Source organism: Dermochelys coriacea, chromosome 1, assembly GCF_009764565.3.
Source record: "Dermochelys coriacea isolate rDerCor1 chromosome 1, rDerCor1.pri.v4, whole genome shotgun sequence".
Classification (NCBI taxonomy): domain Eukaryota; kingdom Metazoa; phylum Chordata; order Testudines; family Dermochelyidae; genus Dermochelys; species Dermochelys coriacea.
Window position 1 is genome coordinate 327,508,452 of NC_050068.2, and position 26,872 is coordinate 327,535,323.

Here is a 26,872-nt window from a genome sequence, read left to right on the forward strand (position 1 = left end):
CTTTTGACCACTCGGTATCTTTGTTGGATGCAAACACAAACATGCAGAAAACTTCCTAAGCAGCTGTTGTGCGTGACTTGGAAGTGAATGAGAGCAAACAACAGGGACAGGAAGTGAATGACTTAAAAAAAAATCCCTTGAGGAAACATTTCCAGTTTCTATTTTTAATTTGTTTTTTAAAAATCTGCATAATGATTAAAAATGTTAGAAGTGGGGCTTTATCAGTTGCTTAAAGTTTATACTTAAAACTGAACCACCCCAACTAGATAACTAAATGTTCTGCTATTAAAGATGGAACTCTGCCCTAACATACATTGAAATTACTGTACTTTTAAGTCAAAAGTTGATTATAAGAATGCTTAGTTTTTCAGATTTTTTATACATTCAACTGTCTCATTCTAAAGCTGTATTCTGAGAAAACAGATAGCCATGAGAAAAAAAAATTGTGATCCCACTTCATTTCCCCAAAAATACTGAAATACATGAAAAACCTCAACACTTCTCTACTGTAAGTCCTCTGATCCTCAACTTCAAAATAAATATATCTACTGTGAAAAATATTTTGACACCATTTAAAGAGTCTCTCAAACCAACTGTTAAGACATGATCAGCTGTCCAGGCATAGAATACCAATTGCCTGATGTAACAGACAGATGGCTCTAAACATGGCCCTATTATAGCCACACCTACTAGTTGAAGAGTAATCTTCCACTGACTAGTCAAGACATAATGAAAGTTAACAAAATTGTCAATTACATCAAGCATAATATTTCTAAAACTTGTTAAGTTAGAAAAAATTTAAGGAAAAAAAATCAATATTATGCTGGAATACCTTATAAACTTAAGCTATTTAAAATATTCCTAGTTCTTTGAATAAAGGGATCCAAGGCGTTGATATTTTGGCAGTGAGGCTTAATTAAAGAAAGAGAAACAGTAAAGTAACCAGATATCTGACAAATAATAAGTTATTATTTAGTAGAATAAACTGCAGTCTCTACTTAAGGCTCACAGTGCTCCTTAAAATGGATTATATAATAGTAAAAGTTCATCTTTATGGACAGTTCTATAAATTTATCTGAGTAATTGTCTATCAGCACAACAATCTTTATGAAATTTGAAAGAAAAATCTCAGTGATCTCACAAATTTCTAGTGGCTAATATATGAAAGTCCAGAAGCATTTATATATACTTTTTTTTTAGAAATTGTTGCTATACTCCATTTTAACAAGACTACAAAGACAGCATTAGTAGAGTTTCATCTTGGGAAATTACAGCAAAATTACAATTTCTTCTTTGTAGTATGAAGAGGGTCCAAAATCTTGTGCAAGAGACAATTAAATGTTATTTCAGGAGGCAGGATTAACTTTTGTTTAAATTTTTAGTTTGTGTCTGATAAGAATAGAAACAAAATAATACATACATAATTGTAATTATGCTTCTCAGTGAAATTAAAGTTTTAGCTTTCAAACTATGGAAAACATAAATACAGATTATAAAAAGATGTATTCAGAATTCAACTGAAGTCCACATAGGTAGGACATCCCTATAAAACTGGAGATATACTTTCAATCCTAATATCAATTCTGACTTGCTGTATCTGTATTGTGCTTTGTTTAAATGCACTACCTGTTCCTGGGTCACAGTCCCACAGAATTTGCTTTTGAGAGATTTATAAACAAATGTAAATAAATGTGTTGATGTCACAAAAATCAGGAAGCCAGCATATCCTCATGGCCCGCGTCGCTTCCCGCAGCTCCCATTGACCGGGAATGGTGAACCGCGGCCACTGGGAGCTGCGAGTGGCCGTGCCTGCGAATGGTCAATGTAAACAAACTGTCTCGCGGTCTGCCAGGGGATTACTCTAACGGGCCATGTGTGGCCCATGGGCCACAGGTTGCCCACCACTGCTTTATGCTCTTCAATTAATCCTACTGAAGTCATATTAGACAAAGTTAAGCATATGCTTAAATCCTCAGGGACTGGGGCTCTAAGGATAATCCTGCAGACCTTTAAGGAATCTAAAATTTTGAAATCAATTTCTATATTGCTGTTTCTCCAAGTCCCATCTAAAAACAATGTACCTTTTAATAAAAAAAAATTGCCAGTAAGATTCCAATGAAAGTTTAGTTTAACAAATAAGAGGCTATCAAAGTACTTAATAAATATCAATCAGTCCTCAACAAAATATTAAACCAATTATACACCCAGGAAAACTAAACCACAGAAATCTAATTCAGAGAAATAATCTGAGTCCTAGTACTCTCATGCAAATATGATAAAAAGTATTTACCATCCCCAATATTTTTCTCTGATATCCTAAGGTATTTCCCAGATCACTAAAGTCATTCCAAATGCAGATGACCAAAAAATATATAGCTGGTTTTAGTACTTGGAGTCCAGATTACTGAGGGACTACCCATATATTAAGTCTGACATTTGGAAACACTTGGTACATATGGACCTTAAAACAGTGTCAGAAATGTTGAGATTTCAAACTAAGTCTCATGGACAATTTTTTAAATTTAAAATTTGCTGAATTTATTTATAGATTTTACTATGTTAGTCATCCTCACAATAATATCCAAGCTCCTCAAAAACATTAATGAATTTAGCCTTAAGACACCTTGTGAGGTAAAGTATTACCAACCCCATTTTACAGAAGGAGAAACAGAGAAAGGTAAAGTGACTCACACAAGGTCACCAAGAAAGACCTTCTGATTCCCAAGGAAGTCTAGTGGTAAAGATGTTATTTAGACTACAGATGATTTTCAGATCACCTTTAAGGTATAGGTTATTGTTTGTTTTAAACCAAGTGTTGCAGAGTATACCTCAGATTCTGCTTTTGTGACCCTAGTCATATTGAAACTACCACCTAAAAGGGCAAGTTATACCCCTTTGCTTCTTGATATTTGCACACAAATCCTATTAGCATTAGAAACAGACCACAGAATCAAAAACAGAAACCTATGGAAATTACCAGAATTCTAATCAAGAAAACCCCATAAATTTACCACAGATCCTTTAACCATCCCCAAATTATTAAAAATATAACTGAGTGAAATAATATATGGATTTAAATTTTAAAAATTCATATTATAGCAATATGTTGGTCCAGTAATGCATGCCCTGTCTTATTAATGCACTACTTGTGTGGTTTAAGTCACTCAAGCCTTTGGCCTCAGAACACACAAGGTATGCCTTGCATGGCTGTTAGTGCATACCTTCGAAGTCTTATTGCTTAGCTGATACAGATATAAAGAGCAAATTATCTATTCTTCCATAGCAGTGCAAGATAATATTCATAAAGTTAAAATTATTCATGCACTGAAAAATGGTTTGCTACTGGAATAGTATTTCACATTTGGCTCTTAAAATCCAGAAGGTTCCAATAATATACTAAAATGGGAACTTGCATCTCAGTAAGTAGGGACAGCAGGAGTTTGAATTTACAAATTTCTATTTACCTTTTGTAATTTTAGTTTAACATACTAAAAACATGACAAGTTTCCTGAGATTTGTGGCTTTCAATTTTGCATTCAATATATCAACTACTAAAAAAACGCTTCCTTGCTTCTCCACCTCCCCTCCCCCCATCTTCTTTTTGACGATACTAAAAGGTTCATATGACAGGTTTCAGAGTAGCAGCCGTGTTAGTCTGTATTCGCAAAAAGAAAAGGAGTACTTGTGGCACCTTAGAGACTAACAAATTTATTAGAGCATAAGCTTTCGTGAGATACAGTAATGCATCCGATGAAGTGAGCTGTAGCTCACGAAAGCTTATGCTCTAATAAATTTGTTAGTCTCTAAGGTGCCACAAGTACTCCTTTTCTTTTTGTAAAAGGTTCATATGTCATTTGGGACAGGAAGAAAGAACGACTAGGTACTGTAGTTTCACTTAAATGTTTATGTACAGTATGAGAGTTTTTACACTTTACAGTATATATATTTAATGAGTTAACAACAAAAAAAGATTATGCTTAAAAATTACCCATGGGCAAGAAAGCTTCACATCTGAAGAAGCAAAGTAACAGGTTTTAATCTTGTCTGGATAATTCCTTGAACAGCAACATCAAAATATTAAACTAGTATTCCCAAATTACCACCACCATCTCCGGTAAAAAAAAAAAAAAAAAAAAAAAGTATTTTGTCAAAGATTAACTTGACATGCTTGACAAAAGTAATGACTAAGAATTTAGTTAGAATTATTTTAATCTTTTGTCTTTTTTAATAAGTATTACTGGTCCTTGTGTTAGTAACTGATGTATTGCAATACATATCTAGATTAACTAGCATGGATATAGGAATTATTCCAAAACATTATTAAAACAAAAGTGAAGAGATTAATATGGCATGCATATCACAACACACCCCCCAAGAAGCTACTTGAGTCTATCGTCTCCCCCACCCCCACCGGTGAGAGTGGTCTCGTTCATTTGCCTTTAACACACATAACCAATAAAATTAATCAGCTGGGATACAGCATTTTATTCATAGTAAAATCAAGACATGTTTTGTACATGATTTGAAGAAAAAAGCCTTTTCATTTAAACATAACAAGCCAATAATGTGCTGCAGACAAACGCACTGCATGGGGTGTGGAGGACCCGAGCTGATTAGATTACCACAACATCAGCCTGGGGCCGCCATTTTTAGAATCTCTAAAGGACAAAAGAGGGAAATTACAATTTTTACTCCACATTTACCATAAGTAATTTAAAAAGTACAATGTTTATGGTCAAGCATTTAGGTATCCTACTTATGGTCATAGCCATCTCTTTCAGTTCACTGAGGTAGGTCTCAAAAAACAAAAAAGCCTTTTCGTTACTAATCCCTTTAGGATGATGTACATAAACTAAGGCTAAACATTCTTAAATTCCGACTTTAATCAAATGTAGTGTATACAATTTTAGGAACCTCAGGGCTTTTGACTACCGGACATTCCTAAATGACTGAATATAGAGGAATACGGGATCTTTCTAATCGGACTACTTATATTTCTTCTCCCCTATTTAGTACTACACAGTGGACCGTTTGTTTCTCCTCCCCTCAGTCTGCAGCAGTAGGGTCTACTCCACTAATGCCTTTCAATTAAAAAAAAAAAAAAAAGATTTAGATGTGCCACACAAGGAAACACGAATGCTAGATATAAAAACTAGAACAAGGAGGCAAAGATGAGTATTTTAAATATACCTTAGGCTCCTTACCGTCTCTACAAAGGGGGTGGGGAGAATCATCCCCTTTTAAATTGGCACAGAAACTCTTTAGAACTGTTTTCCGTTTGTCCAGGTTACACCACAGAAGAGATGTTAAAAGGGAGGGAGGGAGCGAGGGAGAGAGATGGGGGTGTGGAAGGGAGAGAGATTAGGCCTAAATCGAGCCATTTTAGCATCACAAAACAAAAATATACAGGATAAGGGAGACTATTTTCTAAGCTTCATGCATATATATATATACCCAATACGCAATCATACTATTACAAATGCCTGCTCTTAAACGCTGGGTCTACAGAAATTTATGCTGTATGTCACATAATAGCCCCTCCTGGGTTTGTTTGGTTTTAATCATAATGCATAAATCCGGCATAACTGCCAAAAAAAAAAATCCCCTCGGCGCCTCCAGTCTCAGTAACCCGCCATATTCACAAGATATAACGACTCCCTTTCATTTTAAAACCAACCCATACAACATGGAACACAACCCAAAGCAATTTATACAGAATCATGCACGGTTTAGAGGGGAGGGGACCTCACACCCCACCCCTCCCAGATGTAAAGCGATGCCTCCCTAACGTTTTAACTCTTACTAGGAACCCCCCTTCCCCCTCGGCAGGAATGATAATCGTAACAGGAGACTCACCTGTAATGATCACAGGCCAGGCAGCAGCTCCCCCTTAGCTGAGCCCCTTTCCTATCCCAACCAAAACAATGCAACGGCCCCACTGCGGATATCCCTAGCCTGGGCAGGACACAGCCCTCAGCTGGCTCTGGTAAAGAGGAGTGAGCAGAGGGGTCCCCCCAGACCGGCTCGGTACTCAGAACCCTGCAGGGACCAGCTGGGAAGCGCCTTTGCCTTGGGACCCGTGTACAAACCCCGCTGCCGCTGCTGCTCCCGTCTCCCTCCTCTCAGCCTCCTACGCTCCCTCTATGTCACTGCCTCTCTCTGGGAAAATGGCGTCCTCCGCTCTCCCCTCCCTCCCACTGCACGGGGTTCACCCGTCCCGCCCGGCAGGGGCAAGGTTACCAGGGCGAAGCCAAACAGCCGCCATTTTGCTTGTGGGCTGGAGCGCAGTCTGTGTCCGTTAAGTCCTCCCTCGTGCCATGTCCATTTCACAAAGGGGGTTTCCTCACGATATTAAATCGTTCGACGGCCGGGGCCAGAGAGCGCGCGCCCCCGATCGAAAAATGCTAGAAAGGGGCAGCCTCGGGAGCGGCAAGGGCGAGGGAACTGTGTCTGGGTGCAGGCTGGGGGCGATCCTGCCGCCGAGTCGACTGGCGCCGGGCGGGGGCTCGGGCCCAAAATGATGCTGCGGATGACCTAAAGCGCGTAGCGAGACCCTGTCTGCCGCAGGGAGGCAGACACCGAAGCCTGTCTTCGCCAGCCTACCCTCTGACCTCCTGTGAGCCTGGGCCGGCCCTACTGACACACACAGACTTTGGGGAAGACTGCCAGGCCTAGGCAATCTCCCCCCACGCAGAGTGAGACGGGGGACAAGAGACTGAAGCCCATTTGGTGAACGATGGAGGGTTGCTGGCTGAGGGGATCTCCCCCCTCCAGTGAGTGGAGACCTGAGGCAGGTCTGGCTGAGGAAGTCTCTCCACAAGTGACTGAAGTTTAGCACAGGCCCGCCTCGGGGGAACGAGAGTGGGGCACTAGGGTCAGCTCTGCCTGCGAGGCTCCCCTTTAGCGAATGACACTTGTGGGGGCAGGTCTGGGGCAGCCCTGGTCTGGACTGGCCACGGGCAGAGCGAGAGGTAAGTGTGTGTGAGGCAGGCGCAAGCTCTGCTGTTTATGCTGAGCTCCTGCCCTTCCCTCACATCCCCTCCCTGTGTGTGCTGCCCACACACCGCCCCGCATTCCCCGCCTGGCTTCAGCCCCTCCGGCGATGGCTGAGTGAGGGAGGGGAGGCGGCGGCTGGGGTTTCATTCGACGCCCACCAGGGGCTGAGCGAGCCTCCTTCAGTGCGCAAACTCGGGGCACCACATAAAAGCTGGGCTGGCAGCTCTTTATCTTGCCTCGATGGAGCCGCCACAAGCGGGTGGCCGGAGAAGCCGCTAGCAGCGGCGCGGTAGCCTAGCCTAGCCTAGCCTAGCCTAGCCTTCCTCCTACTTTGGGCACAGAGGGGCTGTAAAGAACCGCTGCTGCGGCAGGAAGGAGCCGAGAGGAAGGGATCTGGATGCAGAGGAGGCGGCTGTAACGAGGCATCGAGTATGGGGGGAGGGAGTGATTAAACGTCTTGTGGCCCTGGCGGAGTCTGAGGGTATTTTTTCCTGTCTAACTCGTGTGTGTGTGTGTGTGTCTCTCTCTCTCTCTTTCCCTCTCTTTCTCTCCATAGGGCGCTTGGTTGGGCTGCTCGCTCGGGTTCTGCCTGTTGTTGCGCGAAATGGCGGCTGCTATCTTGGTGGGTTTGGTTTTGTTGTTGTTGTGGTTTTTTTTTTTTTTTTTCCCTTCTTTCCCCTCCCCCACCTCTGCCTTGGCTACTTCTCCGCAGCGAACCGCGGTGAGGACTGAGTCAAGAGGAGGGGGGAGCGGGCCGCATTGAAGCCAATCGCCAGGCTGGCTCGGCTGCTCGGGCGCGCCCGGATTGGCTGCTGCTGACATCATCTTGCAGCAGGGGCAGCCGCAGCTGGGCAGGGCTGAGGAGCTGTCGGGGGAGGCTGGTGCAAAGGGAGAAAACGGGCGCCATGATCCCGGCGCTGGGGAGTCCGTGAGGGCTCGGAGACTGAGGCAAGCTCATGGGAAGGGAACGAGAAGGCCTTGACAACCATCACCCGAGCGGTGCCGAGACTGAGGAGATAACCGGGGGGAGCGGGCCAACTTGTGCCTGTATTTGTAACTGCGTCAGTACAAGATGGCGCAGGGTCTCCCTGGAGAGGGACGGGAGCTGCACGTCCGCCGGAGGTCATGTGACCGCGTTGCATTCTTGTGGGGTTGTTTGGCTGCAGACCAAGTTGGCGGAGACGGCGGCTGCTGCTGGGGAGAGTCCGCGCTTCCTTCCCCGCCCTATGATCCCCGCCCCAGGCTGGAGCGTCTGGGTGGATTTTTATTTTCCTTCCCTATTACTCCTCTGTAAAAGGGTGTAGCTGGTGCTGCTGAGGAAAGTTCTCGCTTCTTGTGCCATTCCCCACCCCCAGGATGTGGCAGCTCCTTCTGGGGAAAGTTCATTCCTCCTCCCCCTCTTCCCTGCATTGAGCTTAGCTGCTGCAGAGGAAAGTTCTCGTTCTTCCTCTCCCTGCCCCAGCCCTCTCTCCATGAGGGTATGGGGGGCGGAGAGTAATGTTTTTCACAACTCCCGGACAAGGTTGTAGGGTGTCTGATTGCTGCTATCTAAATTAGGTCACATTTGCGATCCACTTTCGGTGACTAAAATGCCTGACTCTCCTTATTTCACTTGTAAGAGCAACTCCTTCTTTGTTGGTTAGATTTCCTGTGGTAGTGCTTGTTGGTGTCTCCATCTTAGCGAAACACTTAACTATCCTAGTCCACCTCTGCACAGTTTGCAAATATACTCCTTTTTGTGAGCTGCTGCGTGCTCCCTCTCAACATTGGATTGACTTGCAGAGGTGGCTTACTAAGGAAGAATGCTGAAGAGTCTTTATGGGATTGACCAGTTATAAAAAGTTGACTAATTTTTTTGGGGGTGATACCAGCATTTCCAGTGGAACAGCCTCTCACTCAGAGAACATGATGCAGTTAAATAACAGGTAGTTCAGACCACAGATGTATAGAAAATCTATTTGAAGTATTGCAATTGCACCAATGTATTAACTCTTGGATTTGCTTATATAGATGAATAGTTATGTAATCCTGGTAGTCTTTTAAAGATGCCATACTTAAAACTAGATTGAACAAAAAATTAGGAAATTTAAAACTAGAGGAGTCCATGCTTTCTCCATAGAGGGACTCATGTGTTATCCCTCTTAAATTTGTTCACTTGTATTCTGTTGGCCTCTACCTGTCTTTCCAGACAGTAGTGAGCGTGGAAGGGGAGCTTAAAAATGCATTGTCTGTCTTATCCTGGAGGTTGTGTACTGTTGCATTAAAAATACTACTGCAAATATTTGCTACCAATTTACACAAATCAGGACTTATCTGTAAGTCACATGGGTGAGTTGGAGTCTAGTTACATAACTAAATGTGGTCCCAGTTACAGCCACTTAGCCTGACATGTAGCCCTGGAGTGACTGGCATCTGTGCTACTTTCAGAGGTAGTCTAAGTACTCTTGCATAGTTGCAAATAATTTCACTAAGGAAGAAGGCCCTCCTTTCTATCCAACATCGAATAGTGTTCTTTTTTTCTTAAATTTCCTACATGTAGTTCAAGACAAATGCAGAGATTAGACACTGAAATATAGATGGCTAACTTAATTATTTGAGGCTCCAAGGTTTAAGAACTTGGACTGTCAAACTTGCTTTATTGTTAAGACTGCATCTCGGGGATTAACTTCTGTATTCAGTCTTTATGAAAAGATGCAGTAAGTTTGAGAGGCTTTTTTTTAAGGAGCATGTCAGCTGAATATCTGGCAATGACACTGAAGGAAATTATCTTGTTTTTTAATATATTGTATATAATACACACAATAGTTTGTTCTAGAAACGTGATTACATTTACAAAAGCATACTTGCTTAATTTAGATACTTGAAGCTAGTGGAGTTGTTGATCTATCTGGATCTGCAAAGATTTGTTCCAGAATCTCAGCCATTTTACTATTCCTCTCTTCCCTGTCGGAGCCACTACAATAGCAGAGAATGCCTGTGCTGTTCTTAACGACAGTGCATATCTTATTTTGTCATAGGAGCACAGTGAAAACAAATGTACATACTTCTATTTGATAGTGGTGCTTTGGTATGTATGCCACAAGAAATGTATAGAGCCCCTATGAGCAATCTTGGCACAAGCTAGGAGGGGAGGGAAAGCAGAAAAGTAATGAGGTACAAGCAGAGCCTTACAAAAAGGGAAGCAGGGCAGAGGAAAAGAGGGCCAGATAAAGGTATTTGCTCACTTTAACAGTAGAGACTATCCCATTTAGACTAAATAACTTGGGGTATGCCTCCACTACTGCTTGGGTTTATTTAACTTGCATTGCTCAGGAGTGGAAAAAGCTCTTGGCCCTCAGAAATGTGACTTGCACTGTCCACACAGCTGCTATTGCAGCTTCCACTTCTTGCCGAGGTGGAGTAATTATGCCAACAGGAGAGCATATCTTTATCAGATGTGCTACAATGGTGCAGCTGCATCAGTGTAGTGTAGAGTTGCCCTCAGTCACCTTAAATTGGAATTGTACTTCTTCTTTAATGTGAAGTGACTGAATACAAAACTTTATTTGGTGAATGAGGTGCACTTAGGACTAGCTGATGCCCCTTGGATTTCATGCTGGAGCTGAGGGTTCTGCTGCATGTAGACCTATCCAATTCTGTTATGATAGGCAGCATTGCCTGCACAGCACTACTTCCTTTTCTCCATCCAGCCCTTGAAGGGGGAAAGATGAGGGTATGACAGACGCAAGGATCTACTAACTTTTCTCTATTCTATAGCATAGAGAGTCCTGGGGGCACCGTTGGCTGGAGAAACTTTAGTGATACAGTGCCTCTGGAGTACTGGTGACTTGGATGGAGTGGTCTCGAACTTGAGAGAGGAGGGAGAGTAGAAAATGAAGCCTTAAATGCTCAAAAAATTAAAATACTCTTCTGAGTTGAGCATTTAATATTTTTAGTTTAATATAGGTCATGGCTCAGATATAGTAGCCTTATTAAAAATAGCAACTTTATAGTGTGGCTTTGTATTCTAGAAACCTTCCGTTGATTAACTGTAGACTAAACTGAATACAACTCCTTAACAAAAAATGGAAGAACCAGGCTAATGGAGGAATGGGTTGTTGACTTAATTGTGGTAGTATTTTGGTTTGAAACTGGATGGTTACACTGCAAGCCAGTAGTGAATAAAATTGAATTTTGGGGATTACCTGCACCTGCTGAAGTGAGGTGCAGCTAGCTATTTGACTCTTCAAAACTGAAAGATGAATGAATAGTAAAAACCCAGAGGGTAAAGATAATCTGATACTTTACTTTCTCAGATCTCTGAATAAGATCCATTATTTCCCCCACGGGTGTCTTAAAGACATGGTAGGTAGAGATGACCTGTTTCAGAGAACTGCAACAACTGGATTTGTGAGCCTTCTGTCCAGAGTTGAAGTACCACTTAACTAATTGTTCCTCTTGTGTGTTTCTGCCATTAGGCAAGATACCAAAATGTTGCATTGGAGGTATCTGGGATTGGATTAGAAAGATGTTGCTTACATTGGTGTGAGCATTTTGTGTGAGGTTTAAAGACCTGTTGTTGAGGCTCTGACTCGTGATCGACACCTGGGATACACTCTGCCACAGGAAGATTTTTGGCACATGCTCAAGCCTAATCTAATTGCAATAGCTGGTTTTCTTGTGTTTATTGAGAGCAAAACAGCTTCAGTGTTGTATCACTTTTAAGATGTGATACAGTTTAGCAGCTTCAACCTGTTAACAGCTGCAGAAGAGACTAGGAAAGTCTTTTTTTTTTTTTTTTTTTGTTTTACTGTAGTTTTAACCAGTCTGACCTGCTCAAATGTGCATCCTTAACTCCTGCAATAATTCTTCTTCAGCATGATTTTTCTTAATGATAAGCTTACACCAGGGTTCCATGTATAATTGACTTAATTTCTGAGTAGCAGCCGTGTTGGTCTGTATCCACAAAAAGAAAAGGAGTACTTGTGGCACCTTAGAGACTAACAAATTTATTTGAGCATAAGCTTTCGTGAGCATAAGCTTTCATCAGATGCATCCGATGAGGTGAGCTGTAGCTTACAAAAGCTTATGCTCAAATAAATTTGTTAGTCTCTAAGGTGCCACATGTACTCCTTTTCTTTTTGACTAGGTTTCTGTGCAAGAAATCTGCCTATTGTAAGCTTGCTACATAAAACGAAACATTGTTGCCCCCTGCTCTTGTACATCTATACATGACACTTCTTCCCCTCCCCCTTTTTTTGACTTCCACAAAGAGTTCAGTGAATTTCTTGTGCCTGTTCCCATGATGCTGCCTTTCATGGAGGGAGACCCTTCCAGAATAGACAGCATGAAACATGATGCTGAAAACAGCCTTAAGACAAGTATGTGGTGGGATATCTGAGAATTCTAGGTATGGGCTAAGTGAGGAGAGACTTGAGCAAAAGGTCGTAAACTGCTCCCAGATCTCCACTAGCTCTGGCGTTCTGCAAGAGATAGTCAGCCACTGGTGTGCAGGGGATTCAGTATATTTTTGGAGTTGGGGAGGCTTGCATAAGGTAATGACAGAGCTTCTCTGCCCTACTAAAGCTGTCTGCACCTTTCTGTCCTTTACAGTATCTGCATAACCAAAACCAATATTGGTAGAAAATCCAAACATTTGCCCATTTTAGAAGCATTTTGCCAGGTGTCAATGATTAAGTTGTAATGTGAACATACCATAATTTATGTCGGGGTGGGAAACTTCTTGGGTTGAGGGCCACATCTGGGTGGAGAAATCGTATGCAGGGTTGGGGTGTGGGAGGGAGTGCAGGGTGTAGTGTGTAGGAACGGGCTCAGGGCAAGGGATTGGGGTAGAGGAGGGGTGTGGACTGCAGAAGGGAGCTCAGGGCACAGGGTTGTGGTGCAAGGTGCAGGAGGGGTTCAGGGTCCAGCCCAGTGCCACTTAAAGTGGCTCTGGGGTGGCAGCAGCACGCACTGGGGCCAGGGCAGGCTCTCTGCATGCCTGCCCTGGTCCCATGCTGCACTGCTCCAGGAAGCAGCCGGCACCATGTCCCTGTGCAGCCCCTGTGGGGGGGCCCCCCCCACAGGGCTCCATGTGCTGACCTTGCCATGCCTCCAGGTACCTCCCCCAAAGCTCCCGTTGTCCACAATTCCCTGTTCCCAGCCAATGGGAGCTGTGGGGGGCAGTGCCTGGAGGCAAGGGCAACACACAGGGCCCTCTCTGCTGCGCCGCCCACCCCCTCCCCAGCCGCAGGGATGTGGTGCTGGCCACTTAGCGCAGGGCCTGCGGCACCACAGGGAGCAAGTCCTGCAGGCTGGATCCTTCCTGCAGGCCATAGTTTACCAACCCCTGATTTATGGTGTTTGAAGAATATTTCAATATTTTATTTTGGAAACTTCAGTAAAAGAGTAACTAACTTAACAGTGGATAAAATTTGTCAACTTATGTGGCTCTAATGCATCCCCTGTTGAAAGGGGCCTGGGTTCATATTTTGTTAAGGAGGAAATGTAAATGGCTGTTCAGGTATTAAAACTTTTTTGCGTTCTCAAGCCCTGGGTGCTGAAAGCAGTCTCTGAACTAGGCTGAATAACAAAGCAGCCATCAGTAGATCAAAATCCTGATGCATTCTAGTGTGTCAAGGATTTTTGATCCTAAATATGACATCTCATTCATTTGACTGATACCCCTCTTCTCCTCCCTCACCCCCTGGCCCATTAAAACTGTCTTATTTTTTGAGACAATTTTGCTTTCCCTTCCACCTTACAATAGGGCTGCAGTCTAATTCTGGGCTCTCAAGTCAGAGCCTTTTGCCTATTCCAACAAAAAGGAGCTGTTGCCCAAATTAAGGATAGCTGTACAGCTTTCATTTTGTTTAGCTAGTGGTGTCTAGGTAAGATACTTTCACTCTCTCAGATCATCTAAAGGCAAGGAACAAAGCTTCTAGGCCCTCTCTCAAACTAGAGAACTATCATGTTTTAAACAGTTACATACTGAACTATAGGAGCCAAGCTGACTTGTATTCTGAGCCAGATCTACTTTACCACAGTGTCCTGAACTAAAACTACTTTATTCCTGAGTGAGAGATCCACTCAAGGGTTTTAACACCTTTTAATGTATGTGCATTAACTTCATACCTTCAGTTGACTTGCCTTATTGTAGACAGGGCCTTAGGCTTTGTCTACACTAGCCCTTTTGCCAATAGGGGTATGGAAAAAACATACCCCTGATCAACATAAGATTCACTGACAAAAGTGCCAGTGTGAACAGTGCTATGTCAGCAGGAGAAATAGCTACCACCACTTGTTGGGTGTGATTTAATTATGCCAGCAGGAGAGCTCTCTCCAGCAGCATAGCACAGCTACATGGGAGACCTTACAGCAGCACAACTGTAACAGTACTGCTGTGTCTCTAAGGTCTGTAGTGTAGAGAAAGCCTTAGAGTGGTAACTTACCACTATTTTAACTAGGTTTATTTGCCACTTAAAAATCTACTCATTAAATCTCAAATCAGCAATTATTCTCTTTTCACTTCTAAAAGATTTTGTTTGTTTCATTAATATGTACTGTTTGCATTTGTAGTTCAACTTTGAAACTACTTTTCAGTGGTTACCATTCCAGAGTGACATGCTGGAACAAATTCACATGCATATAAAGGCATAGCCTACAGTTGTTTTTAGGCTCTATTTTTAAACTTGTTCTAATAGGTTGAGCAATGTTTAACAAGTTGTATTCCACAATCCTGTTGGTTGAAGGAAAAAAAACACGCTTCATGTAGGAGCCAGTGTGTCTGGATTCAGCCAGCTAGCTAGCCACTCTGTTTCCTTAAGCTCTAGTGCTGGGACTACTGATCCTTGTCCTTAAAGACAACTAGAAGAGCTATGTTGATTTCTGGTACAGAAGGGAGAAAATGACTGAATAGTTTTCAGAGTAGCAGCTGGTTTGTCTGTATCCACAAAAAGAGGAGTACCTGTGGCACCTTAGAGACTAACAAATAGTGTTGTCTTTTACCAGTCAAGTGACTAAAACTTTATTCTAAAAAAGGAAGAGGGTTACTCCTTTTTTTAATTTAAAAAAAAAAAAAAACCCACACCTAACTTTATTGCGTGCAAAGTGCCAAATCTCACATTTAGGTATAACTAGTTCTGTTTATAAAAGCAAGGGAAATTCCTTTGTTTAGCCTACATGCTCATTTGTCTTTTATTATCCACTGCTACAAGTATTGTGGATCTGAGCTTTATTAAAAAATGATACATTTACAGTTGTGTAATCATGCTGTGCATTAATAGCTACTGCATTTTAGTAAAATGGAGTGCTTTAAGGTTCATTATGATGAAAGGTAACTGAAGGCTACCTAATAAACTTCAGTGGGAGTCTAAATGGACAATGTAAATATTTCATACTGATTCCTGTCCAGATGAAACTTTTTTGTGATTAAAAAAAAATAAAAATGCATAGGATTGATCTAGGTGGTTAAGACTTAGGTTATATTGTACTCTAGGGTCCATATTCAGATTAGACACTAAACCAATCACCATTAATTCAGAATAGAAAGACTTCTACTGATGTGCTGTTCAACCTTGTCCTAGGCCTAGCTGCTGAGATCTGACTGAACCTCATCACAAGGGGAGCTGGTGATGGATCTCTAGATAATGTGTCTAGATAATGTGGAGTTTGTGGTAAGAGGTTTCTGTTCGGCTTCTATAAAGTGAGCAGAAAAAACTGACTGATAGCCATGCCACTTAAATGTGAAGAGGTTCAGATCTGCTTATGTCCTTCTTATAAGGACATTATGAAACTGCTGAATATGAATACTATATATAAAATAAAAAAATTAACATGCTGACAATTCTCAAGTGAATCTATCCAGTCCCCACACTCTAATTCATTCATCCATCTGCTTATTCAGGTTTAAAAATCTCAATGAAAAGAAAAGCTTCATTTTTAACTACACCTAAGATACTAACTCAGGCTTTGCCATAGTGATAAGGAAAATAAAGCCTAAAATTAAAGGCCTAGCCTGGAGATATTCAGCCTCCATGTGCTCTATTCCAGTGTAGGGTGTGTTACCATAGTCCTGAAGATGCCCTAGGTTTATGCAAGGTGCTGTACAAGTATAGATAGAGCTTGCTTCTACTTCCATTTCAGTTGCACAACTCTTCATTTATTTTAATGTTAACTACTGGTACAGACAAGCAGCTGACCTAACTCATGTAAGCCAAATGTTAGTGCTTATACAGGGAAACTTGCTATTGGGCCTACTGTAGCTGTTGTGGGCAAACTAAAGTGAGGACTGGATGGGGGGAGGGGGAGAACAAAATATTTGTATAGACTATATATATAATGACTTTTTTAAACAATTCATAAATTTCAAATAAGATGCATTGAACTCCATCAGTGTGGCTGGTTATGCAAACAATATAGTCAAAATATCAAACCTTTCATGAGTTTTCCTTTTGTCTTTTTTTTCTAGCTTCTCTAATGGAGACCATCAAAGCCAAAAAACTGTTCATGACTTCGTAATTTTGAATGGATTACTTCTGTTAGTGGTTACAATTTTTTTTTTCCAAATTGCAATCCATATTTCTTAATATTTAGATCTTGCATAAAAAGTAGGGACAGGGACTTGCAGTGCTAACAAGTCCCCTTTTTCAGATCTGCTTTCACATACTCCAGTGTATAAAGTTAAGGATTTTTAGTGGGTTATTAGCTCCTTAAATAACAGGAAGCATGTGGCTTCTTGTATGAATTTTTTTCTATAGTGAGAGGTTAAGCACCAATTATACAGACATTGTAGCAACTGCAAGGAAACTTGCATCCTGTTTACAATAGCAAGTATATCTAAACCTGTTCAGTGAACATTTGTCACATGTTTGCAACAAGCTATTTCTAAAAACTTTTCAGATATTTTAATGTCACATCTGTTCAGTGTTTGCCCTTACCGTAATATCTGAAACCTTTAAAGGATGGTTTAACCTTTAAACATTATACAACAGCAGTGTAAAAAAAAAAAAAAAAAAAAAAAAAAAAAAAAAAAAAAAATTTGGAGGTGGCAACTGAAAGCCTCCAGTTTGTATGGGCATGAGGGAAATAGGAACTACTTGGAAATGATGTGCTTTGGCAATATGCCTTCAAGTAATATGTGAGTGCCCTTCAAACATGGTTCGCTGAAGGAAATTCTAGATATGGCATTTGTTGTACTGCATTCAACACTAACCTACAATAGAATAAAACCCAAAAAACAGATTATTCAAAAACTAAATCTAGTAGATAGGTAACGGTAGCAGAAAATGTCCCTATATCAAAGTAGATCTGGTTCTGCTTTTAGTTCAGTCCCTCTTGAGCACTCTTCTCAAATCCTGAGTCTAGTCCAGCAGTCCTTGCTCCAGCAAAATTCATCTTGGTCTCAATGGAAATTTTATCAGAGTAAAGACCCTGTCTGAAGGGCCAAAGCAACTCTGTGTTTGATCTCTTAATTAAAAGATGTTTACTACTTTTGTGTATTAAATTTTTCCAACACTATTAATCCTGCTAACTTTTGGCCTCTTGGCCAGTTTGTCCTCTATCAATGAGTTACACCCTAAAAAGGACTTCAGTAACAGACTAATGCTTGTAATGTAGCTTTTACAGTGGGGGTCAGTCATCTGCATTTCAAATAATGCCTGTAGACCAGAAAGGCTCCAAAGAAACCATTAGGGTCTGTATACTCATACCATTCATAGAAAAATCTTATCTAAACAAACTCTGAGGTTCTTTGGCTGTGCAGATCATTTTAATTATATTGAGCATTTGACTGCAGTCCCCTCAGGGCAGGGCTAATCATGCTGTCAGTCCTTGACAAAATTACTTTGGTCCACATTGTACCGTCTGCTGTTGGGGTGCATGATACAGTGAGCCAGAGAATCCTGACCTTAAGGGTATGTATGGAAGGGGGGGTGTGACCACATCTACACTAAACTTTAGCTGCCTTGGTCAGGGTGATCTGCATAGCTGTGCCAGCAGACATCTCTAGTTCAGATACTATTATACCAGCAGAACTGCATTTTGCCAGTATACCTTATTTTGCTGGAGTGGGACTGGGATAATGTGCAGTTCTGCTGTTACAAGCTGCGTACACACTAGGACTGCTTTGCTCGTATAGCATACTTTATACTAGGAGCAATTTACTAGTACAACTTGGCCTGAGTCATTTTAGTAGGGTTTTTCCATCTTACTCCATGGAAACTCCTTTGTGATCCAGGTTAAAATAAAGTATAGATGAAAGGGAGTGATGCAAAATACCATTTTCCTTCTCTCCCTCAAAACTTCCATAGTTTAATGTTTTTCCAGCCAACTCTTACTCATCCGGTCTTTGTGCTGAGGAAGGATGCTTGGTGTAGCAGCTGATTGGCAGCTCTTGTCAGTAGCTTCTTCAGGACCCCTATTGCTAGATCTGGGAGCTGGTGTGAAGACACAGGGCCTCAAGCCTGGTAACTTATGCCTCTGATTCTTGAATTGATCAGGTGTAGACTTTGCTCACTGATGCACATTGTGACATAGTGCTCCCTGTATAAAAGGAACTCCTGATATTATGAACCAATTTAGCTTTCAGATTGGTATACTTTTCTTTTTTTTTTTTTTTTTGAGACACTTGATAACTTTTGGCAGCTTAATATTAAGGGAAAAAACACAAGAGGTGTTGGAACATTTTCAGCTTTTTTTAGGCCCCCAGATTTGTGGGGATGGGGATTAATTCCTAATATTAAGGGAAGTGTTTCCATTAAAGTGTATTTTACAGTTCTCTCCCTAAAACAACTTTACTCAGTTAAGTGCTGAATATCACAAATATCAAGTATGAGTCCGCATTAACGGGTAGATTTTTTTTTCAAAAGGCCTCAGTTCTCATAATCAAAATGAATTTTCAATATAACTTATGCCGAACATAGTAAGTTATTGAAAACCTGTGTGTAAGTATCAATAGGAACTTGCAGAGGCTGAGCAGTTCTGAAAATTTGGCCTTTATATAGGTGTCCAAAATGAGCTGAGCTCTTTAGAAAAATCTAGCTCTCATCAAAAATTATTTTCACTGATGTGAAGAATTAAATTTCTTCATGGTAGCGATACCCCAGAATGCATAATTGGGATGTCAAAGACAGAAGGAATTATTGCCCTAAAATAAAAGTATCATTTACTTGAATTTCCATCTGTCTGAGGAATAGGGCCCAATCGATATAGTCATTAAGTGCTAGCCATGGATTTGCTCAGTCAAGCAAGTCTGCCTGGTAGCTGTGACATTCTTGTATAATATATTCAAGTTGCAGTGGAGCTGTTTGGCATGACATCAGTTTGTCCAAAGGTGGGGTGGGGGAGGAACTTGAATAAACTTACCTGTGGACTTGCTTTTTAGTTTTGCCGTCTAGGAAACTCTGCTATATTGAATAGCACCATAAATCATGCATTCTGTCTAATACTGAAACAAAAATGGTCTGATTTATGCAAATAGCTAATAACTTGCGGCTTACAAAGCTGACTGATTTTAAAAACCATTTGCTAGGCACTTAAAATATTTTACTGCATTTGAAAAATGAACTTGCAAATGGCAAAGTTCATGGCCTACCCACAGCTGCATTGCTGTTCATATATCAAATATTACTGAGGGATAAAAAAGAATGTACTACTCTGTTCCTTCTGAGAGGCTAAATAAATTACTTGGGCAGCATATAAATGCATGCCAAGACAGTGTTGGAGTTGGTAACATTAATATGACTCTTTGCAAAGTCATCAAGAGCTTCAAAACTTCCTCATGTTCCAAGTCCATGCATGCAGGGAAGAGGCCCTGCTGCAAAGGGCTTGTCTATATTACCTGCTGGATCAACAGGCAGCAATCAATCCAGTGGGGGTGGATTTATTGCATCTAGTCCGGATGCAATAAATCAACCCCCAGGTGCTCTCTTGTCAACTCCGGTACTCCACCAGGGCAAGAGGCGGAGTCAACTGGAGAGCATCAGCCATTGACTTACCTCAGTGAAGACACCACGTAGATCTAAGTACGTCAACTTCAGCTATGTTGTTCATGTAGCTGAAGTTGCATAACTTGGATCAATTTTCCCTCCCCCAGTGTAAACGAGCCTTTACTGAGCTCTAGTGTTTTCTGTTCTTGGGAAGTTCACTGATTAAGTGCAACTCACCCTGCCCCTCTCTCCAAGAGGCAAAATGGTGTAGTGGTGTGTATGGCAACAGTGGTTTGTCTGCACTTGGAAATATCAGTGTAATGTAATATAACAGCCTCACTGTAAACAAGGACTGTTGTGTTTAAAATTGTTATGGCTAACACTTGTTTGTTAAATCTTTATCATGTTAACATGTAACAATTAAGTTTTACAATATAGAGAAGCCCAGGTATAAAGAAAGGGGAAGAAGGTGGAGAACTAGAAGAATTAGGATTAGTTTGTTAGGGATTGAATAGGCAAACTGGTCAAGACACGAGGTAAGGTTAATAGGACATTGTGGAGTTACTTGTGTGGGTAGAACTCTGCAAGAATTTGGATCGCTGTTGGAAGACGGGCTGCAAATCAGAACACCTCTTTCAGGGTGTGGGGGGAAATCAGACATTTAATTGAAGTCCTGGTGTTTGGTTGAAGTGGAAAGCAAAGCAGATGTAAACATAGGCAGAAATTTAGGAAGCATGAAAATGGAGTAGCATTGTACTGGTTATGTCATTGAGAGCCATATGTGGAGGGAATCTTATGCACAGATGTTTTCCTCCCCTCGGATGTGTCATTTCATTTACTTGGATGATGTGAAGGGCAGTCAAAATGATCTGTGTGGGGAGGAAATAGAGGGTCTGGGGCATACAAATTATTGCCTCCCCTCCTATTTCTCTGGAGTTCAGGGCTGAAAACAAACAGAGTGGGCTTGTATTATTTTGCTACATTCCTGTTTAAGAGGGATCCTGAGGGAAGGAAGTCATGACCACAGTAGTTCCTGACAAGCATGGCTCCATTTGAACCATGCTGTCATGGAACAGGGCTGGAGCCACAGCAGGCTGCAGAACCATGTGGAAGGTTTCGGTCTCCTGCTGATCCCTTGGGAGCCCTGGTGTTCAGTGGTGGGTCTTGCAGTTTGTTCAGTGCAGTGGGGTGGGGAAACCACTCCCTCCTCCTTGAGAAAACAAATAGGAAGACAGCTGTTTTAGTTTCTCTTCTTCTCCTTCCTCCACCCCTACCCAATCTAACAATCAGGCTCACTGTTATGATAGTGACATTTTGATGCATTATGTCTAAATACAAAACAGCTTTTCACCCCTTCTCAGATATCATACTGGTACTTTGAATTTCTATAGCACCTCCTATTCAAGAATATCAAACCACTTTATAGACATTCATAATGAATTTATCCACTCAACTTGCTGTGATGTAGGTGGTATTGTTTCTAATTTACAGATGAGGAAATTGGGGAATAAACCTAAGAAACTGGACAACTGTGGCAAGGCTGCTAACTGTTTCCTGACTCCAATGCATGTGCCTTAACCACATGACCATCCTTCCTCCTTTGTGACTAGATTGTCTAGTGCTTGTGCATGTACACCCCTCCATCTGTGTACATCCACTGTATTTCAGTTCTGTGTTCAGACGAGTGAATAAACTGCTCTTAGTGCCCCTAAAGGCATGGAGAAGGGGGAGGGCATGCCCCCTTTCCCCTACCACACACCGAGGTGCAGAGAAAGGGGATAGTACAGCTTGCACACTCAGAGTGCTCTGTTGAGCTCCAGGGGATTGTGCCTCTGACACAGTCCCTTCTGGAGTCCATGGGTTATGGCTGGTCTGCACCATTGTGCCCAAGATATAAACTTGCATTGATGATGATCTGGCCCTTTATTATCTTTATGGATATAACTATACTAGAAGCCTAGCTGCCATAGTGGTATAGATTAAATGTACATTCTTTTCTACTCACATGAGCATAATCGCATATTAGCACACAAGACCTGTGAAGTACCAGCTGGCTGTACAGATGCAACCATTCAACATGTATGAGGGAAAATAAATTGCAAAATAAAAATAAAAAAAAAATTGGTTTGACTTTTTTCCCTGAAGTCTTTTTTTTTTTTTAAACATTTAGTCCTATTAGTAACATCCAAGGTTAAAAGGTGATTTTAAAATTAAGTTTTATTTGGGCATTTCATTCTAAAATGTCCTAGATGGCATTGTCGTCTTACCTGCTGTGGTGTAAATAAGGAATAACTTCACTGAAGTAAACAGATTCACACTGGTGTGAGACAAGTATGTATATGTGAGAGGAGAACCAGGCCTCCTATTCGTCAGTCAAAGCAGTTCCCTAATTCTGTAGCGAGTAATAGAGGCTGCCTATTCAGTTTGATTTCAAATCTGAGCAGAAACATCTGTATCGTGTTTTGTCAGTCTTCATCACTCAAACTCTATTTAAATCACACTCTTACATTTGAAAAGTGATTTATGTTTAAGTGACATCTTTATGCTAAATTTCCTTCATTTTTATATTTTTCTTGTAGTCACAATGTTTATAGTGGAAAATTGCATAACTACTCCTATATAGCATTTCAGGGAAAATACTGCATACTCTTTAAAAAGTGCCTGTTTTTATCTATATTAAAAACTTGTATGGGTAGAAGAAACATATTTAATTACAATACATTTTACATAATATTCACTACATGTTCCAGTAATTATTTCAAGTTTTTCAGGTTATCTATAACCCCAACACCATCTTTGCCCCTAGAGAGCTGGGACACAGTTTGATTTATATGGCGGGGGGGGGGGGGTTGCTGCTAAGAGACTGACTTGTTTTTTGAGGCAGGAACTATTTGTCAAGTTTGTTTTTGTATCTATCATACTGACATTTTCTGTGGATAAGTCGTATAGCAAGTGCAATCACAGCATGATTGTATTTGAAACAAAAATTAAAGAGAAGCTAAGACTGTACCATGGCCACTAAAGTTACAATGTCTGTCTTCTGATTTCAGTCATGCACACATGAAAACCTCAAACAAATCCCCATTAACGTTGACCAACTCTTTTTTTTTTTTTTTTTTTTAATTTGACAGTTTTCAGGGATTGGCTCTGATTCTAGTCACAGGCATTGCTCATAGTAAAAAATTATAATGAAACTATATACTCCAGCTTCACCTGAATATAAGCTTGTTTATAACTGCATGTGTAATAGCCATTTGCTATCTTCACATCAACTGCTCCTTTTTTCTTCTTACTGACAGTAGTCGCATTCCCTTCACATTTGCAGACTTTCGTGCTTGCCCATTTTATAAAGCTAGAGTAGTGTATCCCAATGCACCTTCTGAAGGAACTACAATTAATTTATAATTGGGAAAACAGTTACTAGGAGTAGAAAATTAATAAAATTAGGTCTAGTCCATGTGTGAACATCAGAGTTTGAAAGTAGAATTTAACATTAGATTGAAATTTAGACTTTAAAAGTAGTAATTTGATGGTTTTGATCTGTGGGGGGCATACAATGTTTTGCTTTATAAAGTGATTGGGGACACAAGTGGTTCTAATTATTTCTGCTACAAAACATGTCATTTAACATCACATGCTCCTCCATATAGTGTACTAACTAATGCAAGTTAGTTCATATGCACGCCAAAGCCATAAGAAAAATCTCTAAAAGAAGGCTGCTGTGCGAGCTATCTATCTTTCACACTGCACATTGTTCAGGTATCACAAGAGTACATAACCTCTTGTATTGATTTAACAATCTCTGTGACAATCTGAATTGCGAGTCTTGTGTGCAGAACAGGCCTTGGCAGTGCAGGTGTGTGCAGAGTTGGCTTTGAAATTACTACAGTAAAAGGCAGACAAACACTTGCTTTAGCATGCAGAAGTGCCTCTAAGGGTGGAGCTGAAGATGCCAAGTATTGGTCTTGTCCTGGCCTGTTCGTTCTAGAAAACTGTCTCCACAACTACACAGAAATAGTGCTAGTGCCATCTTCATTCTCATTAGATGTAGTCTTATTTGTACTCCATTATCTTTATAGCTTTTTATATTAGTCCTTGTGTATTGTCTGTATGTAAGTGAACTTCTGTACACTTAGCCTATAAATTTAGTATTTTTTTGTAAGATTTAACAAGTGAGTTTTTAAATTAGGCTCCCCAACCTGTATTTTGGCATCTGAATGAAGGGCTACATTTTCAAAAGTATTGAGCATCCAATGCTGGAGTTAGTGTTTTGCTTGTGGATGTTGTGTGTGTTTGCTTTTTAAACTAGGCTACTAATTTTAGTGCTTAAAAGGGGACTTGGAGCTAGATCCAAGGACTTAGGTGTCTCATTGCCATTTTAGGCACTTAAGTTCAACCTCTAGGCACCATTGAGATCCTCAGAACCTCCACTTATGCTCCCTAACTCTATAGACACCTAAGTTTCTGTTGGTTGACATGCACAGAATCGCCCAGGTTCTTGAAGTGCTTGCTCACGTCTATTCCATGTTACTTGTTCACACACTGTGTGCACCATTACCCTGGGAGGAAAACTCTGGCATCTGTAGGACCAGCTCTATTGCCCCTGGAGGCCCATGGTCATGTGCCAGTAGAAAGAGCTCCACCAGCCCTTCAACCTCTCAGTTCCTTCTTACCACCCATGACAATTGCTGGAACAGTCTTTTCTCTTGCTTAGGCATAGCAGGCTAGATCTGGTCTCCATCCTCTCAACACAATTCACCGGATCCCAGGCATTGATCACCAGAGATCTGTCTCTGTTCTCTGGCTGTGCAGCACTACTCATGCAAGTCCAGCACCACTCACTTGAGTCTCCACAGTCATTCCCCCGGTACCAAATCCTCATTCCCCGGAGTCCCATTGTAGCTGGCTAGAAGGCACAACAGTACTGCCATAGCCCTCCTCATGGAAACCTCATCAGACTTCAAGAGAGTCAGTGCCACCACGGAAGAGGCATCATTGCCTAGCTTACCAGATGGACATCAGTGCCAGTCCATCCATGGGCCCCAAGACAATGGCCAGTGCATTGGCAGTACTGGAATCAGTGGGGGTTCCTGGTGGTACCTGGACAGTTTTTTGGCAACCCCTGTGGGTGTTGACCTCTGAGTGGACAGCTGCAGCCATCTTGGTCAGTACTGGAACCTGCATTGGACTCTGACCGCAGCATTGAGAACCCTGTGGTACTCCCAATTGAAGGGGCCTGGGAAGAGACTGTGGATCCAGCCCCTCCCCCACCAGCTGCTTCTTCCTCATCTTCCCCAAATGAGGTGCTCAGGTGGTCCATTAACCCTGTGGCCCAAAACAATCTTCAAGCCCACCAGGAGCACCTCAAGAGCATCGCTCCAATCTGGGCCTCAAGGTGGAGGATCTCAAAGAGCTTATGGACCCCATCTTTGACTTTTTAGTAGCTGTGGCTCCTGTGAAGGTGACTCTGCCCATGCACCAAGAGGTGTTCAAAATGGTGAAGGCGCTATGGCAGCCCCCAATGTCAAAGAAGGCAGAAAAAAAGTATTACATGCCTGCAAGGGGGTATGAATACATGTACTCCCACCCACCCCCGGGTTCACTAGTGGTCACTACAGCCAACGAGCACAATAGGCAGGACCAGGCCAGTGCAACCCAAAAAAAGAGGCAAAATGCTTAGACTCGTATATAAGGTTTATTCTACTGTGAGCCTCCAGTTACATACTGCAAACCAGCATGTGCTGCTGGGGCGATACGATTTTGGTGTCTGGAACTCCATGGCTTGATTTAAGGATTCACTGTCCCAAGGTGTGCAGCAAGAATTCTTGTCCATTTGTGGAGGAAGGAAAGACAGTGATGAGAACCTCCCTCCAAGCTGCCTTGGACATGGCAGACTCAGCTGCCAGGTCGATGGCATCTAGCGATCACAATGAGGGAGGCTCATGGCTGCAGTTGTCAGGGATGTCCTAGGATGTGCAGGACCTTCTGTGTGAAGGGTCCTTGCTATTTTTGGACTGAACAGACACAAAGCTGCGTAGGCTTAAAAGACTCAAGAGCCACATTGCAGTCCCTGGGCCTGTATACACATCACCCGGCAACCCAGGGATGACACCAGCTTTGGGAGAGTTGTATTTCAATCAATATACCTGTGAACTCCTAGCTCACTGCCAAGGGCACTGCTTGTGAGTTACCTGACATGGAATAGACATGAGCAAGCACGTTGAAGAAGAAGAAAAGATCGTTACTAACCTACCGTAACTATTGTTCTTCAAGATGATGTGTTGGTCATGTTCATTCCATGACCTGCCATCCTTCCCTGCTGTTGGAGTTGATAGCAAGAAGGAACTGAGGGCACAGAGCCAGCATGCCCCTTATACTGGTGCATGAGTGTGGGCCTCCAGAGGGCAATAGAGCTGACCCTGCAGATGCCACTGGGAGAAAAAATCTCCAGCAATGGTGCATCCGTCACGTACACACCTGACATGGAATGGACATGAACAACAGTTACAGAAGGTTAGTAACAGTCTCTTCTGAAGCTGCTGAGCAGTTCAGCACTCTCTCTCACCTAACCCCTGACAGGATTCTCAAACTAGGAACACCCTCTCAACTTCACCTACAGGACCTGGAGGGTGGGCAGTGTCCCAGAATATCTGCTGATATGGGAGATCTGTTTTCAAATCAATCCCATCTATAAGTACTCCTTAGGCTGTGTTTTATAGACAGGTGAGTGTACAGTAAAACCTCAAACGTATGGCCATTATAAAGGATTTGATTCTAGTTGTCTGGTAGGCCCACCCTATTTAAGTTGCCTGATTCTTCCCATCATGGAACTTTTCATTTGCCTCTAACTTTTTGCAAAACTATTTAACCATTTTGGGCTGAAATTTTCCATGCTGGGTGTCTACTACGGGGGCTATTATTTCAGCCAAAATGGTTCAGCCGTTTCTAAGAATGAGGCTAGGAAAAAATGT

The 26,872-nt window shown here is 41.8% G+C and overlaps 1 protein-coding gene and 2 long non-coding RNA genes across 7 annotated transcripts in view; 2 read left to right on the forward strand and 1 right to left on the reverse strand.

Annotated features, from left to right (window-relative positions):
* The window catches only part of KMT2E (lysine methyltransferase 2E (inactive)), a 114,964-nt gene extending 108,405 nt beyond the window's left edge, over nucleotides 1–6,559 (reverse strand). For 2 of the 3 annotated variants that reach the window (XM_038401030.2, XM_038401020.2), the window contains exon 1: nucleotides 5,857–6,559. The gene's annotated coding sequence lies outside the window, so the exon portion shown is untranslated. The remainder of the gene's footprint in view (nucleotides 1–5,856) is intronic. The other variant, XM_043497241.1, reaches the window with a different exon arrangement.
* Nucleotides 6,560–6,581: 22 nt separating this feature from the next.
* LOC122456698 overlaps nucleotides 6,582–26,872 on the forward strand; it is a 31,444-nt gene continuing 11,153 nt past the window's right edge. For 2 of the 3 annotated variants that reach the window (XR_006275699.1, XR_006275702.1), the window contains exon 1: nucleotides 6,582–7,618. This is a non-coding gene — a long non-coding RNA (uncharacterized LOC122456698). The remainder of the gene's footprint in view (nucleotides 7,619–26,872) is intronic. The other variant, XR_006275701.1, reaches the window with a different exon arrangement.
* LOC119857081 lies at nucleotides 13,078–22,034 on the forward strand. Its single transcript, XR_005293496.2, has 2 exons — nucleotides 13,078–15,650; nucleotides 16,445–22,034. It is a non-coding gene; the product is annotated as an uncharacterized LOC119857081 (long non-coding RNA).